The 17,054-nt window shown below is 39.7% G+C and overlaps 1 protein-coding gene across 2 annotated transcripts in view; it reads right to left on the bottom strand.

Annotated features, from left to right (window-relative positions):
• The window catches only part of Vps13B (vacuolar protein sorting 13B), a 965,007-nt gene that overhangs the window by 544,334 nt on the left and 403,619 nt on the right, over positions 1 to 17,054 (bottom strand). The gene's annotated exons all lie outside the window — the stretch shown is intronic.

Here is a 17,054-nt window from a genome sequence, read left to right as displayed (position 1 = left end):
ATAAATTTGAATTTGTTCATGCTATGCTGAGAAAATGCAATTGTAACTGATACTCTGGAGACCTGAGAAGTTGGTGGGGGGGATGCATATATGAAGTTTTCTGAGCAGTGCAGAAGGGCTGGCGCCTCCGTAGCCAGGTGGGTAGGAGCAGCAGTGCGTAGCACACACTTCTTGATTATACTGGGGTTCGAACCCGTCACCACCAAATACGGAGAATGCGGAAAGGTCAGGGAATGACTACCGCATATCCCGGAGCAATATGGCCTTAGTTGCTAATGCTCCTAAAAACAAAATAACAAATAACAAACAACAGAAGGGCTGCAGGAGTAGCTCATGGTGTATTGTCGATGATATACAGGAATTTTTCTAGCAGGGATAAGGAGGTGATTATTCCCTTGTATAAGGCAATGGTCAGGCCACACCTAGAGTACTGTATACAGGTCTGGAGGCCTCATTTCAAGAAGGATGTAGAGATGCTGGAACGAGTACAGAGAAGGGCAACAAGATTGGTGAATGGAACAAAGGGGTGCTCTTACAAAGAAAGGCTTAAGTTTTGCAAATTACTGTGTCTGGAGACTAGGCACCAACGAGGTGATCTGATAGAGGTGTATAAAGCCTTGAATGGTTTGAGCATGCTCAATGCTGATGGGATTCTTCCTCTTGCTCAGAATAATCACCTGAGAGGGCATAAATTCAAATTGAGGAAAGACAGATGTAGGATAGACGTGAGGAAATTTGCCTTTAGCCAGCGGGTGGTTGGTTGGTGGAACAGACTTCCATCCCTTGTCGTGGAAGTTGATAGCCTAAATAAGTTTAAGGCTCAGCTGGACAGGTATTTCGAATGAACAGAGGGGTGAAGTGGAAGTGGTTATTTTTTATTTATTTATTTTTATTTATTTATTTTTTTTGGCTGATGCTGCATAAGCTTGCTTTCTTGCATCAAATGCCTCTACTAATGCTAATGCTAATATACTGAATTATGACCACTTGCATAATACTTCATAGGTCCTCCTTTTGCCCTCAGTACAGCAGCTATCCGACATGGCATTGATTCAACAAGATGTCGGAAGCATTTGGTATAGCCAACCAAGCTGTGTGTAATGCACCCAGCAATGTAGGTATGGAGGTGATTGGTGTATCCAGACACCTGATATTCCTTTTCATAGTGTCCAATAAGTGCTCTATGGGATTGATATCGGGGGGAGTTTGGAGGCCAATCAATATGCTGGAAGTCAGAACTGTGTTCTTCAAACCATTCCTGAACAACAAGTGCCCGATGGCTTGGCGCATTGTCATCTTGGAAGACACCATTGCCTTCCAGTCATAGCAGGGTGTACACAGTCAGCAAGCAGTTGACGATAGCGTATCCAAGTTCCTGCCAGTGAAACATGCCCCACACCATTCAACCACCTCCACCGGCATGCACTTTTGATACCATGCATGATGGATGAAGAGCCTCACATTGTTGACGCCAAATCCGTACATGACCAACCATCCACAGTGTGGAGTAAATAATGAGACTCATCCGACCAGCACACTTCCTTCCAGTCTTCTAACGTCTAACTTGCATGCTCATTGCACCAGGCGACTCTTTTACGCTGATGAACCTTGGTTAGGAGAGGATGCTGTAGGGGTCATCTGTTGGTATAGCCCTTACATGTGATGCATGGTCATGACAGATATTGTTACGGGCTGGGCCATGTTGTATTGGGTAGTCAACTCTTCAACAGTGCTGTGCCTGTTCACCTGTATGAGTCGTCAGACCCAGCACTCACCTCTAACATCAACCTTTCGCTGACCTTTGCAGTTTTGCCGTCGGGGTAGTTGTTTGACCATTTTGACGCCGTCCTGGTACATTTTAACTAAGATGGCTCTCAAACACTCCACGAGTTCAGCTGTTTGGGAAATCAAAGCAACAGCTTGTTGAGCACCCACAACCTGTCCTTTATCAAAGTTCAATAAATTCTTCCTTTTACCCATCACACACGAAATTTAAGCATGTGTATGAGCTTATGCAGCATCAGCCAAAAAAAAAAAAAATCACACCATTCCATTCAAATGCATGTCCATTTCCTCCTTAAATTTATTCAACCTATCAATTTCCACAATGACAGATGGGAGTTTGTTCTAGCAATTCACCACCCGCTGGCTAAAGGCAAATTTCCGCACATCTATTCTACATCTGTCTTTTCTTAATTTGAAATTATGCCCCCTTAGGTTAGTAATCTGAACAAGTGGAAGGATCCCATCAGAATTCAAGGCCTTATATACCTCAATCAGATCATCGCGCAGGTGCCTAGTTTCCAGCCACTGCAATTTGCAGAACTTGGTAAGAGGATCTCTTCATTCCCCTCACCAATCTTGTTGCCCTTCTCTGTACACGCTCAAGTAAATCTACATCCTTCCTAAAATGAGGCCTCCAGACCTGTACACAGTACTCAAGGTGTGGCCTAACCATTGCCTTATACAAAGAGATAATCACCTCCTTTTCCCTACTAGCAAAATTCCTATATATCATTGACAAAACCCCATGACCTGCCCTGGCAGCCTGTCTGCATTGCTCAGAAACCTTCATATCTGCCTGCACAATTACTCCCAGGTCTTTTTCATTTTCTACCACCTTAAGTGTAGTACCACACAGTGGTATGTTTCTCTGGGGTTACTTCTACCCATATGCAGTACTTTGCATTTGTCAAGGTTAAACTTCAGTTGCCACTTCTCAGCCCATCTGTCCAAATTATCTAGATCCTGTTGCAGTAGTACACTGACATTACTGTAATTAAAAACCCTGCCAACCTTTATATCATCTGCAAACTTCAACATTAAGCCTTTATCTGCAAATTCTTAATACACGAGTGATCACTGCTGATAACCAGATCAAGAGTATTACTCTCTCTGGTTGCCTCTCGAACATGCTGCTGTAGAAAACAATCATCCAATAAATCCACAAAAGTCTGACTAGTGTGTGAGTGACCAACCCACAAGTTCCAGTCAATATCTGGGAAGTTCAAATCCCCCATTATAAGACATTCTGATTTAATGGCCCACTATTTCTCTATATAATTATTCATTGTACTCATTCGAGTCATTAGGCCTATAACACACTCCTACTCTTATTTTTGCTTTCGCAGTGCTTATGTCACATCAAACTGACTCAACAGTGCACTGTTCATCTATATCAACTGGGTGCACTTCTTTTGAATTTATGTTTTTCTTAATTAACAGCATAACACCTCCTCCCTTTCTATCCTGTCTATCCTTTCTGTACACATTGTACTCCCCAAATTCCAGTTCTGCATTCCTTATATCTGTGTGACACCACGTCTCTGCTATCCCAACAATATTCGCCTTTGATGTCTTGACCAACACTTCAAATTCATCAAATTTATTTACTATACCTCTAGCATTGGTATACATGCTCCTATTCCTATTCCTAGTTACCCTAACACATCACACTTCCCATATACCCACCTATTTCAGGATGACTGCCATCCGTCCCTGAAACCCCCAACACCCCTCGCTCAAGGTTGCTACTTATTCTAATAGAAGTTGTGCAAGAATCACCTTCACCTCTGCCTACGGCTACTGTTAAACTATTAGTCCTTGTATCCCCCCAAGCTATGAGTTTTCCGACCCACCTAACACTGCCTCGATAGCATCAGCAAATATTCTTGCACCCTTTCTATTTAAGTGTATCCCATCCCTGTAGAAGCAGTCTCCTGTTAACAAGTACAGACCAGGCTCAAAAAAATTCTATCCCTTGAGCCTTGCACAATCTTTCCAGGGCCGAATTGATCGACAAGGCTCTCATCATATACTCCCTCCTATCATGTCTGGGCAGAATTGCAGACACTTTCAAATTCAACCCTAATTCTCGGCTTTTGTTCAACAGTGACCTGTACTTGTTAAGTAATTCCGCCGGTCTCCTACTCTTAATATCATTAGTGTCAACATGTACAACTATATCACCTTTTGTGCCCTTAAAAGATGATATCCGCTCTACAACGTCATCAATCTTTGCCCCTGGCAGACATACCCTGGTCCTGTTTCACCTATCCTTTTTACAAAGCATGTTACCCATTTCCCTGATAATAGAGTCACCAACAACTACTAGTTCCTGTGGGACCAGCGCATTCTGCCTTGGGGGTTGCCGCTGTGTTGCATGATGACCAAGTGCAAGCTCTGCTGTTGATGTGGGCAGCTGAGAGCTTGATGGGCCCCTCAATTTAGATCTTCCTTCAAACTCTTATATAGGCCCATAACAATGCTGAGTTGTCGCCTGATTTCCTTACACTCCTTACATCGTGCACACACACACACAAAGACATCCCCCATGGCAATATCATGTTCCGTTCCAGAGAGTTCGGCAAACATTTCACAAGTTGCACATTTTTTTAGGCTGTGATGCGTTGGAGAATCACCCCCCTCAGTTCTCCCTCGAGTCACAGCACTCCTGCCACTTTGTGCCCGTTGCTTTGCTGCTCTAGTTTGGGGCATGCTATTTTAAATTAATAAGATTAAAAAATTAAATGTCAATACTACGTTATCTAATAGAAACAGTGAAGCGTATTAATCTATATAATTATGCGTGAGAGCTACCTGGCTATCTCAATGAAAAATTTGAATTCTCTACCACTATATACAAAAACAATGGCTGCAAGATTAGAACGTACGTTGACTAACTACGCACTTTTGTACCTCACGTGGTCAATGGGTCGCATCCAGTTTTCATAGGGGTGGTCATAATTCAGTGGTGTGTGTGTGTGGGTGTGTGTGCGTGCGCACGCATAGACAAAAATGTTATCAGTGTATTAGGTAGGGGTGTAATTACCATGAAAGAATTGAGAGCACCTGTATGCAAAAAAAAAATAATAATAAATAAATACCTGAATGCAAAATTATTGTAAGTACCTAAAGCCATGGGTCCTAGGACTTTAACTACAAAAAGCTGAAGCGCCATAAAAACATATAAAAATACCATGTGAAATAATACCATAGCAAATACAAAAATTAATCCATGGTTACCAGAAGCTAATAATCAGCAAGAGAGAAAACTGAGTAAGATAAACTAAGTAAGATAAAACTGAGTAAGATAAAACTGAGGCAGTAAGCTAGAGAATCTTGTAATAACTGAGAGTAAAGTCGAGTTGAAATTGTTGAAGATAAATACAAGAAAGGCACCTGGGGTGGATGGGATCTATCCAGTTATATTAAAGAAGGCAGCAAAGGAAGTAAGCAAACCCTTAGCCATAATTATGAGAGCTTCCTTGGACTCAGGGGAAGTACCCATGGACTGGAGATGTGCAAGTGTGACCTCAATTCACAAAGGAGGATCAAAGGGCGACACAAGTAATTATAGACCTGTTAGTTTAACTTCCGGAAAATTAATGGAGGCACTGGTTAAAGAAGCACTGCAGGATTATCTAGACAAGACTTCAGTTATAGCTCAGACACAGCATGGGTTTGTTAAGGGGAAGTCTTGTCTGACTAATTTGATTGGATACTATGATTTAGTCACAAAGGAACTGGATGCAAAGAATAACTTTGATATCATATATTTGGATCTTAGAAAAGCCTTTGATACTGTTGCACATGGAAGACTGCTGCACAAATTGGAGCAGTGTGGCATTGGAGGCAAATTGCTGCTATGGATAAAGGGATGGTTGAGTGGGAGAAGACAGAGTGGTAATCAATGGACACTGATCTTCGGGAACTAATGTTATTAGTGGAGTTCCTCGGGGTTCAGTGTTGGGTCCATTATTGTTTACTGTATTTATAAATGATATTGATGATGGTATATCAAACTTAATGTCCAAGTTTGCAGACGATAAGAAGAGTGGCAGGGTTGTCAAGGACACTACTGACACTATGCTACTGCAACAGGATCTGGAAAGGTTGAGCAGATGGGCTGAGAGGTGGCAAATGAAGTTTAACATTGACAAATGTAAAGTACTACATATGGGAAACAGCAACTCCAGAGCAATGTATCAACTCTGTGGTACTACACTGACAGTGGTAGAGAATGAAAGGGACCTGGGGGTAGTTGTGCAGGCAGATATGAAGTTTTCTGAGCAGTGCAGACGGGCTGCAAGAGTAGCTCATGGTGTATTGTCGATGATATATAGGAATATTTCTAGCAGGGATAAGGAGGTGATTATTCCCTTGTATAAGGCAATGGTCAGGCCACACCTAGAGTACTGTATACAGGTCTGGAGGCCTCATTTCAAGAAGGATATAGAGATGCTGGAACGAGTACAGAGAAGGGCAACAAGATTAGTGAATGGAACAAAGGGGTGCTCTTACGAAGAAAGACTTAAGTTTTGCACATTACAGTGTCTAGGTACTGTAATTAGAGACTAGGCACCAGCGAGGTGATCTGATAGAGATGTATAAAGCCTTGAATGGTTTGAGCATTCTCAATGCTGATGGGATTCTTCCTCTTGCTCAGAATAATCACCTGAGAGGGCATAAATTCAAATTGAGGAAAGAGGATGTAGGATAGACGTGAGGAAATTTGCCTTTAGCCAGCGGGTGATTGGTTGGTGGAACAGACTTCCATCCCTTGTCGTGGAAGTTGATAGCCTAAATAAGTTTAAGGCTCAGCTGGACGGGTATTTCGAACAAACAGAGGGGTGAAGTGGAAGTGGTTATTTTTTATTTATTTATTATTTTTTTTTTTGGCTGATGCTGCATAAGCTTGCTTTCTTGCATCAAATGCCTCTACTAATGCTAATGCTAAGATGTAAGTATCAAGCTATTCAAGGAAGCATTAGCAACACAATGACAGAAGTTGTAAGATATATAATAATGATAAAGATGAGATGTAATGAAATTACTGAAAGTCTTAGCAAACAAGAAAGGTATTAAAAATATTAAACTGGATTATGGATCTGGGATACTACAGAAATCGTCAAAAAAAATCGGCAACCATAATGAAATACAGACAAAAATGTTATTATCAGTGTATTAGGTAGAGGAGCTGAACTGTCAATTTTTTTTTTCCCCAGTTTCTTTCTTTATTTCAGTTATCTTTATTTCAGTTCAGCTTCCCTACCTAATACATTGATAATAGCATTTTTGTCTATATTTCATTATGGTTGCCGATTTTTTTTTCGATTTCTGTAATATCCCAGATCCATAATCCAGATTAATATTTTTAATTTTTCATGCTTATGTAACTTATGTAGCAATTATGGCCCAATGGCCATAATTGCTACATAAGTTACTAGTCGTGAAAGGCAATGAGTTAACGTTACGGTACTAGTGACGCTAATTGTGGAGAACAAAGGGCGAACTGAACAGAAATCGCTATCATGGTGAACAAAGAAGGGAGCTAAGATAAAGGAGAAGTAATAAGAAATATGGTCCATAAAGATTTTAAAAACAACATTTTGGAATTCAAAAGTACATCACCAAGGGTGTCAAGACTAATACTCAAGATTTCTAAGAGGTACAAGCTAAAGATTATAATGATTTATGCACCAACATCAAGCCATGATGATGAAGAGGTTGAAGAAATGTACACCGAAATTGAGAGCCATCTAGATGAGCAGAAAACCCACTACACTATTATAATGGGGGACTTCAATGCTAAGGTTGGAAAAAGGCAAAACAGTGCAGAAAGAGGAACTATAGGAAATTTTGGAATTGGTGAAAGAAATAAAAGAGGTGAAAGACTTGTGGAATTTGCAGAATCTCAAGGACTGTCAGTAATGAACACTTTTTTCCAGAAAAGGGTGAACAGAAAGTGGACATGGAAGAGTCCAAATGGATTAACAACTAATGAAATCGACTTCATCCTCACTAACAGAAGATATATTGTGAATGATGTTACCGTCCTGAATAAGGTAAATGTTGGAAGTGATCACAGAATGGTAAGATGTACACTTGATATAGATGTAGGAAAGGAAAAAACTGACTCGAGTAAATAATACAAAGGTCTTTGAGATAACAGAGGAGGAGAAAAAGCAGTATGTACTGGAACTTAAAAACAAGTTTGAGCTTCTGCAGACTGCTGAGGACCAAGATATCGACGAGGAATATTACAACTTTCTGAAAGTGATAAAGCCCAAGAAACCTATAGGGAAACAGAAATCCAAAGAAGAAAAAATTAGTCAAGAAACACTTGTCATGATGAACCGAAGAAGACAAATGAAGAGCAAGAAAAACACTGACAGGGAGAAAATTGAGTATACTGAGTTATTCAAAGCCATTAGAAAGAGACTCAGAGAGGACATAAGAAGATTAACACAATAAAAGTAGAACAAGCATTAAGGGAAAACAAAGGATTTAAATCAGCAGCCATGAGCAGTAATACAGAAAGACAAATGATACTGAAACTGAAGAATAGCGATGGTGTACTTATAAACAGCAGAAAAGGCATAATTCAAATAGCAGAAGACTACTATAGAGAATTATACAAGGAGCGAGGGAATGATACCAGCAGTGGGGAAGATGGATTGCAAAGTAGCAACACATACGACATACCCAATATTCTTCCTGATGAGGTAGAACATGCATTGAAGAAAATGAAGAATCGGAAAGTCCCGGGGGAAGATGAAGTTACTGTAGAGTTGTTAAAATTGGGAGGAAGAAACATAACACAAAAACTGGCAAGGCTCTTCACAAAGTGCATTAGAAAAGGTGTGACGCCTAAGCAGTGGAATAATGCAATCATAGTTTTGCTGCGTAAGAAAGGAGATAAATCAGAAATTGGAAATTATAGACCAATTAGCTTGTTATCCAACATCTACAAGTTGTTCACAAGGGTCATTACTAACAGATTAGAAAGAATACTTGATGAGAATCAACCGAAAGAGCAAGCTGGCTTTACGACAGGATTCTCAACTATGGATCACCTTCACGTAATATCACAGCTAATGGAGAAAGCAAATGAATATAAAACACCATTATGCCTGGCATTTGTGGATTATGAAACGGCATTTGACTCCATACAGCATAAGGCAATGTTTCGGGCAATGGAAAGACAAGGCATAGATACCCCATATATTATGATTTTGAATAAAATATATGAGAGTGCTACCTCCTTTATTAGACTAGACAAAGACAGTAGCAAATTTAAAATCGAGAAAGGAGTTCGACAAGGAGACACAATATCTCCGAAGCTGTTTACTGCTGCCCTTGAGGAAGCTTTCAGAAGATTAGACTGGTCGCAGAAAGGAGTCAATTTGAACGGAGAGTACCTAAACCATTTACGATTTGCAGATGACATTGTGATTATAAGCCACGATCCCAAAGAATTAGAGGAAAATCTTAATCAGTTATGCACAGTTAGTAAGGACTTCGGACTAAAGATGAATATGGATAAAACAAAAGTAATGATGAACAAGTATGCCACGGAAAGGGAAATAATGATTGAAGGAGCAGTAATTGAAAAGGTGGAGTCATATACTTATCTGGGACAAGTTATTAGCTGTAATAATGATAAATGGCTGGAAGTCAAGAGAAGAATAAATTTTGGATGGATAGCATTCAGGAAATATAGTCACATACTGAAGAGCAATATCCCAGTTTGTCTGAAACGTAAAATAATGAACCAATGTATACTCCCCACCATGACTTATGGAAGTGAAACTTGGGCACTTACCAAAAGAATGGAAGAGAAGCTGAAAACTACACAGCGAAGAATGGAACGAATTATATTGAGAATCAGACTGTTAGATAAGAAGAGAAACACATGGATTAGGCAGCAAACTCAAGTAAAGGACATTCTTATCAAAACTAAAGAACTAAAATGGTCTTGGGCAGGACACATAGCTCGAAGACATGATGACAGATGGACTAAGAAAATAACAGAATGGTACCCAAGAGGAGCTAGAAGAAATCCTGGAAGACAAAGGCGGAGATGGATAGATGAAATTCATGAGTTTTTGGGTAGTAAATGGATGGCCAGTGCTCAAAACAGAAGGAACTGGAAAGTTGCTGGAGAGGCCTTCATCCTGCAGTGGATTGAAAATGGCTGATGATGATGATGATGAATAAGAAATAATAAGAATAACTTAATGCTGTTCATCCTGTGACCTCAGCACCTTTTTCAGGGGCCAGCCGCTGAAATCAAAGGCGGAAATGGCAATAAGTAGGTATAGCCTCTGTTTCTGACACAAAATACAAGACGCATGTGGTACACGTGAAAAGTAGGTAAAGTTAAAAACATTCAGTTTTTAATGTAAAAACAAACACATTCAATTTAAACATTTTATTTCCCCACAGCAGTACAGATCACCACGATCCCAGTAATTTATCCCATTTCTTGCTTTTTATTCTTGTTATTCTTTTAATCTTCCAGCTTCTGTCGGGTCGGCCATGAAATATAAGCACGCCCCGTGTTTAAAACTTTAAATTAAATTAAAAAAAAATTTTTTTTTAACTGACTTTATCTACTTTTCATGTGTAGCGCGTACGTCGTGTATTTCATGTCAGAAACAAGAGGTTATACCCACTTATTGCTGTTTCCTCCTTTGATTTCAGTGGCTGGCCCCTGAAAAAGGTGCTGAGGTCACAGGATGAACAGCACTTTTTTTTTTTTTTTTTTTTTATTTGGTAGTTGTTGGCGCATCGGCTTCTGTAGCCATATTGCACCTCCCAAGGTTTTTGCAGTACTTTGATCCAAGCCCGAGGCGGGAATCGAACCCGCGACCTTTGGGTTGCCGGGCAGGTACTTTACCCACTCGGCTAGCCCGGTCGGCGATGAACAGCACTAAGTTATTCTTATTAATTCTTATTACTTCTCCTTTATCTTAGCTCCCTTCTTTGTTCACAGTGATAGTGATTTCTGTTCAGTTCGCCCTTTGTTCTCCACAATTAGCATTACTAGTACCAAACGTTAGCACATTGCCTTTCATGACTACTAACTTATATATATATATATATATATATATATTATATACTTTCTCTGTCGGGTCAACGATGATTAATATATGCTTACTTTTATATTTTACTTATATTTCTTACCTTTGATTCTAATATTTCTAAATTTTCTTAACTTTTATTATCTTTCGATTTATTTATATTCGATTTACATTCGGCCTATACTGGTTTATATTTGGTTTAGATTTAAATTACTTAGCATATATTGATCATCACAGAAACAGAGAACCTCTTGTCGTTTTTTGCCTTCATTCTGGGTGGTTGGCCCCAGTTGAAGTCATCTAGATTGTCGGTAAAAAGCGATAATAATTTTTTTTTTTTTTTTTTTTTTGCGTTTTCTTAGGTCCCTGATGGTATTATTATTGGATTGATTTGCTTATTCTAATGGTTCTTTATATTACCCTTAATATATATATATATATATATATAACTGGTCCTCCTACTTTTATAACTCTTGTTCCAGTTTTACAAAGTGAAAATTCTTTAGCGTCAGGGACAGACTATAATTCATCTTACTTCCTTTATTCAGCCTTGCCTTATACACTGAGTGATCACTGCATTATGACCACGCCTAAGAAAAGTTAATGCGATCCACTGTGACCAAATGAGGTACAACCGTGCGTAGTTAATCTACCTACGTAGCATAGAAGGAAGGATTTATCAGACTTTGAGAAAGGACAGATTGTGGGAGCTTGACAAGCTGGTGCCTCGATTTCCCAAACGGCTAAACTGGTGGGGTGTTCGAGAGCCGCCTTAGTTAAAGTGTACCAGGACTGGCATCAAAATGGTCAAACAACGACCCGACGGCAAAACTGCAAAGGTCAGCGAAAGGTTGATGTTAGAGGTGAGCACCAGGTCCGATGACTCATACAGGCAAATAGGTGCAGCACTGTTGAAGAGTTGACTACCCAATACAACATGGGCCAACCTGGAACAATATCTTGCATGACCATGCATCGCACGCTTGCACGTATGGGCTATACCAGCAGATGACCCGTATGGCATCCACTCCTAACTAAGGTTCATCAGCATAAAAGACTTGCCTGGTGCAAAGGGCATGCAACATGTTAGAAGACTGGAAGAAGATGTGCTGGTCGGATGAGTCACGTTATTTACTCCACACCGTGGATGGTCTTGTACGGATTTGGCGTCAACAATGTGAGGCTCTACATCCAACATGCATGGTATCAAAAGTACAGGCCGGCGGAGGTAGTTGTATGGTGTGGGGCATGTTTCACTGACAGGAACTTGGACCCCTGGTGCATGTGAAACAATGTATCAGTGGTCTCCACTATCGTCAACTGTGCAGGAATGGTTTGGGGAACACAGTTCTGACTTCCAGCATATTGATCGGCCTCTGAACTCCCCTGATATCAATCCCATAGAGCCCTTGTGGAACACTATGGAAAGGCATATCAGGTATCTGGATATACCAATCACCTCCATACCTGCATTGCTGGGTGCATTACACACAGCTTTGTTCGCCATACCTCCCGAATGCTTCCGACATCTTGTTGAATCAATGCCACGTCAGATAGCTACTGTACTGAGGGCAAAAGGAGAACCTACAAAGTATTAGGTAGGTGGTCATGATTCAGTGATCACTTAGTATGTAAGGTGTATAAGGGGATAATCACCTTCTTATCCCTTCTAGAAAAATTGCTCTATATCATTGACAACACACCATGAGCTAATCTTGGAGACTGTCTGCACAGCTCAGAAAACTACATATCTGACTGCACGATTACCCCAGGTCATTTTCATACCCCATTACGCTGAGTGTAGTTACACCCAATTAATAAGTTACACTGCGGCTACTGCTAGCCACAGGCAGTACTTTACATTTGTCAATGTTGCCAACTCTCAGTTGCCACCTCTCAGCCCATCTGCTCAATATCTCCACATCCTGCTGCCGTAGCAGACTGTCATTAGTGTCATTAAAAACCCTGCCAATCTTCATATCATCTGCAGACTTGGTCATTAAGCCTAATATACCTTCATCAATATCATTAATAAATACAGAAAACAATGATGGGTGCAACACTGAACCCTGGGGGACTACACTAATAAAATTTGTCCACAAAGAGCAGTGTTCATTGATTACAACTCTGTCTTCTCCAACCCAACCACCCCTTTATCCACGACAGCAATTTGCCCTTAATACCATACTGCTCCAATTTGTACAGTAGTTTTCCATTTGCAACAGTATCAAAAGCTTTACTGAAATCCAAGTATATAATATTAAAATTATTTTTTGCATTCAGTTCTGTTATGACTACATCATAGTATCCAATCAAATCGTTCAGACAAGAATTCCCCTTAACGAACCCATGGTGTGTCTGAACTATAACTGCAATCTTGTCTAGATGATCCTTCAGTGCTTATTTAAACAGTGCCTCCATTAATTTCCCAGGAACAAAGTTAAACTAACAGGTCTGCAATTATCTGCATCAACTTTGATCCCCCTTTGTGAACTGAGGATACATTTGTACATTCCCAGTCCATGCAGACCTCCCTTGTGTCCAAGTAAGCTCTCATAGTTATGGCTAAGGGTTTGCTTACTTCCTTTGCTGCCTCCTTTAATATAACTGTATAGATCCCATCCACCCCAGGTGCTTTTCTTATGTTTAACTTCAATAATTTCTAATCCATTTTGTTCTCAGTCATTACAAAATCATTTAGCTCCCAGCCAGAGTTTGATAAACGTCTGGTATTTCCCTACCTGAATATCTCCTGATGTGTGAATGCAGATGCAAAATACTCATTCAGTCTGTCAGTTACCTGAGCAGGATCATCAACAGTCATCAACCATCGATATCAAGTGGACAATCTGATTCATCCCCTTTCTTCTGGAGTTTACATAAGTAAAGAATTATTTGCTGTTTTTCTTTGCATCTTTTGCCAAGGAGGTCTCAAGCTGCCTTTGCCTGTCTAACCTTCCTTGTGACTTGATTAGAGACCAATTTTATATATAGCATAGGCTTCTTTGTCACCTGATAGTTTATATGTATCCCACATATTTGGAATTGTTTGAACAAGTTCAATGCTCATGGGATTCTTCCTCCTACCCACATTAATCGCCTGAAGGGACATAAATTCAAATTGAGGAAAGACAGTTGTAGAACAGATGTGTGGAAATTTGCCTTTAGCCAGTGGTTGTTGATTGCTGGAACAAATTTCCTTCTTTCATTTTAGAAGTTGACAACTTAAATAAATTGAAGGCAGAACTGCTCCTTTATTTATCTATTTCTTTATTTATTTATTCTATTTATTTACTAAACAAACATTTGAAGCAAATGGATGGGTGATGTGGGAAGGGTTTTTTTGCTGATGCCATATAATCTTGCTTTTTTGCATCATATGCCTTTACTAATGCTAATGCTAATTTTTATTCTTTGCCATGTCTGATTAGTTCATCTGACATCCATTTAGGCCTAAACCTTGAACAATATTTCTTAGTTGGTATGAAAAGTCTATTCCAAGATTAATTCTTTGAATGCTTCCCATTTTGAATTTGCTTTTGGTAACATCATCAGTTGGTTCCACCGTATAGAATTTAAAAACTGTCAGACCACTGTAGTCACCTTTATGAAAGCAAAAACCCTTCCCTTTACCTTTATCTTAGAAAGACTTTTGATACTGTTGCACATGAAAGACTGCTGCACAAATTGGAGCAGTGTGGCATTGGAGGCAAATTGCTGCTATGGATAAAGGGGTGGTTGAGGGGGGGGAGAAGACAGAGAGTGGTAATCAATGGACACTGCTCATCGTGGACTAATGTTATTAGTGGAGTCCCTCAGGGTTCAGTGTTGGGTCCATTATTGTTTTCTGTATTTTTAAATGATATTGATGATGGTATATCAAGCTTAATGTCGAAGTTTGCAGATGATACAAAGGTTGGCAGGGTTGTCAAGGACACTACTGACACTATGCTGCTGCAACAGGATCTGGAAAGGTTGAGCAGATTGGCTGAGAGGTGGCAAATGAAGTTTAACCTTGACAAATGTAAAGTACTACATATGAGAAACAGCAACCCCAGAGCAACGTATCAACTCTGTGGTACTACACTGACAGTTGTTGTTGTTGTTGTTAGGAGCATTAGCAACTAAGGCCATATTGCTCCAGGGGTATGCGGTGGTCATTCCCTAACCTTTCCGCATCCTCCATATTTGGTGGCCACGGGCTCGAACTCCGGTCTAATCAAGAAGCGTGTGCTATGCACTGCTGCTCCTGCCCACCTAGCTACGGAGGCCCCACACACTGACAGTGGTAGAGAATGAAAAGGACCTGGGGATAATTGTGCAGGCAGATATGAAGTTCTCTGAGCAGTGCAGACGGGCTGCAAGAGTAGCTCATGGTGTCTTGTCAATGATATACAGGAATTTTTCTAGCAGGGATAAGGAGGTGATTATTCCATTGTATAAGGCAATGGTCAGGCCACACCTTGAGTACTGTATACAAGTCTGGAGGCCTCATATCAAGAAGGATGTAGAACTGCTGGAACGAGTACAGAGAAGGGCAACAAGATTAGTGAATGGAACAAAGGTTTACTCTTACGAAGAAAGGCTTAAGTTTTGCAAATTACAGTGTCTGGAGAGTAGGCACCAGCGAGGTGATCTGATAGAGGTGTATAAAGCCTTGAATGGTTTGAGGATGCTCAATGCTGATGGGATTCTTCCTCTTGCTCAGAATAATCACCTGAGAGGGCATAAATTCAAATTGAGGAAAGACAGATGTAGGATAGATGTGCGGAAATTTGCCTTTAGCCATCGGGTAGTTGGTTGGTGGAGCAGACTTCCATCCCTTGTTGTGGAAGTTGATAGCTTAAATAAATTTAAGGCTCAGCTGGACAGGTATTTCAAACGAACAGAGTAGTGAAGTGAAAGTGGGTGTTTTTTTTTTTTTTTTTTTTGGGTGATGCTGCATAAGCTTGCTTTCTTGCATCATATGCCTCTACTAATGCTAATGCTAATGACCAGTGTCTCAAATTCATCAAATTTATTTACTACACTGTTAGCATTGGTGTACATGCACCTGTTCGCACTCTTAGTTACTTGAACACAGCCCATGCATTTACTTGTTCCGCAATGACTCCCAGCAGTCCTTGAAATCGCCAGCACCTTGTTTTCCGGGTTGCTGCTCATTCCAATAGAAGCAGTGCAAGAATCACTTTCACCTCTGCCAGCGGTTACTGTTAATATATTAGTCTGTGAATTGCCCAAAGCTAGCAGTTTTCCAACCCACCCAACACTGCCTCGATGGGGCAAGTGAATTTTCAGCTTTGTTCTTAATGCATTTAAAACATATTAGCATTAGTAGAGATACATGATGTAAGAAAGCAAGCTTATGTAGCATCGGCAAAAAAAAAAAAAATAAATAAACCATTTCACACATCCATTACCTTATTTTATTCGCATAATTAACATATTTTTTTCATTTTAAAACATCATCTAATTCACTGTCAAATTATTCGATCACAGGCAGCCACCAACAGATTTATTAAAAAGTTTTGTTTCCAACCAGGAGATAATATCTTCTGTAATTAATTTAATAAGTTAATTCCTTTGTAGACTGATTTCCCCCCTGCTAAAAGTTAATTTGCCCAAAGATTTGCCTTAAGGATATGCTTCGCTGCTGTTTTTGAAAGATGAAATAATTTTTAAATCTATGACAATAGGTGACACTTATCTCTCACCCTCTTTAACCCTTAAGTAGGCATGCAATTGTAATATAGTGTTGGCATAAGCTTATTTTTCAATTCACAACATGAATTAGCTTAGTGTAATTATATAAATAATGAAAAGGCTTTTAATTTAATTTAATAATGTTATTTACAAAAATACAATTATATTTCAAAGACAAGTTGCTGGAGACGAAAGTGAGGTAGGAGCACAATGGAGGGAGGATAAGACTGGATCACATGACTAACATTAGATTGTAAAAAGTGAGGCTGGTGGTATAGTGAGTGTTAACTATTTTCTTGTTGTGTTTTTAAAATTTTATTATTTATCTTTCCTACTGAATTATTATTTATGGATAATTTATGTAAATTCAACCTTTATTTTGAACAATAAATGAAAGGAAACACAAACTACACTTAGTACTGTGAAATTGTGCAAAACTGAAGGCAAAAGTAAGGAACCAGAAAGTGTTAAAAACACTGGAGA

This window comes from Mastigoproctus giganteus, chromosome 12, assembly GCF_048544385.1.
Source record: "Mastigoproctus giganteus isolate SK-2022 chromosome 12, ASM4854438v1, whole genome shotgun sequence".
Classification (NCBI taxonomy): Eukaryota; Metazoa; Arthropoda; class Arachnida; order Uropygi; family Thelyphonidae; genus Mastigoproctus; species Mastigoproctus giganteus.
The sequence above is the reverse complement of the archived record's forward strand: the minus strand, read 5'-3'. Positions and strand labels throughout refer to the sequence as shown.